This window comes from Balaenoptera ricei, chromosome 16, assembly GCF_028023285.1.
Source record: "Balaenoptera ricei isolate mBalRic1 chromosome 16, mBalRic1.hap2, whole genome shotgun sequence".
Classification (NCBI taxonomy): Eukaryota; Metazoa; Chordata; class Mammalia; order Artiodactyla; family Balaenopteridae; genus Balaenoptera; species Balaenoptera ricei.
In genome coordinates this window covers 81,897,196-81,898,339 of record NC_082654.1, presented here as the reverse complement: position 1 = coordinate 81,898,339, position 1,144 = coordinate 81,897,196, and positions in this window count along the sequence as shown.

Sequence of the window (1,144 nt, the reverse complement as noted above, 5' to 3'; positions counted from 1 at the left end):
TAGTTGCAATAGGAACGCAAGCCGTCTTTTTCCTGGAGGCAGGGTGACTTCAGTTAGGAGGTTCTGGATGGAAGGAGAAGCCTAGTGTTTTTCTCTGTGCAGCTCAGACCAGGGAATGAGTGCAACTTCCATGGCATTTTGGAACTTGCTAGAACGGTGCTCGTGAACCTGTATGAGTGCTGGCTAATTCAAGATGTCCCAGTAAGAGTGCACTCTGTTGCCCTACACTCGGCATACACACTGTGAGTCGGAAAGCTACGGGCCTGGATATTGCTTAGAAGGGCCAGGGGAGCCTGAGGGTACTTGCTGTTCTTGCAGGAAATAGGGTTTCCAGGCGAGGCACCTAGGTGTCCTGAAAAGCGTACTGGCGTTAAAATGCTGCAGAGCAGCGACTACGGCCTCATGGAAAGAGCTACACGCCTCCGCTTCTGCATAGCATTTCAGGGCCTTCCCTCGAGGCAAGTTCTCACGTTGCTTGCACTGTGAGCGACACAGCATGTTAGGATGCTGTATTTCTCCTTGAATAGAGTGACTTCAGGAAAGAGGTCCTCGATAAATTCTAAGAAGAGTGTTATCTCAGGACATTCAGACGAGGGCAATGTCGAAAACTTCCAGGGCATGTTGGACTGCCTAGAAATGTGGTTCTGATGCTGTTCGACTGCTCTGCAAATAGAGCTCTCCTCAAGTAACGTACAGTGTGTTGCCCGAGACTCGGCAGACACAGAGGGCCTCCGAGGGACGTATGGGAATCAATGCTGCTCAGCAGGCACGCAGGGGTGTGGAGTGCGTCAGTGATCTTGGAACAAAAATGATGCTCACCCGAGGGGCCTAGGAGTCCTGAAAAGGGTACTTCCTTTAAGATAAAGCGGAACCTCCACTAAGAGCTCATGGAAAGAGCTGCATGCCTCCCTTTCTGCAGGGCTACTCAGGGCCTTACCTCGAGGCAAGGACTCACGTTGAGATTCCCTTTAGCTCTAGAGCATGGCAAGGTGAGCCCCACCCGGAGCAATGAAGCTCCGTGTGTAGCCAGAGAAAACTCATTTTCTTCCCACACCAATGCTAGAGTGGCCAGAGGCCTGTCAACAGCAGAGAATTTCAGGGAGCTTCACGGCAGCAAGAATGGAGCTTTCCAAATGGAAAGCAA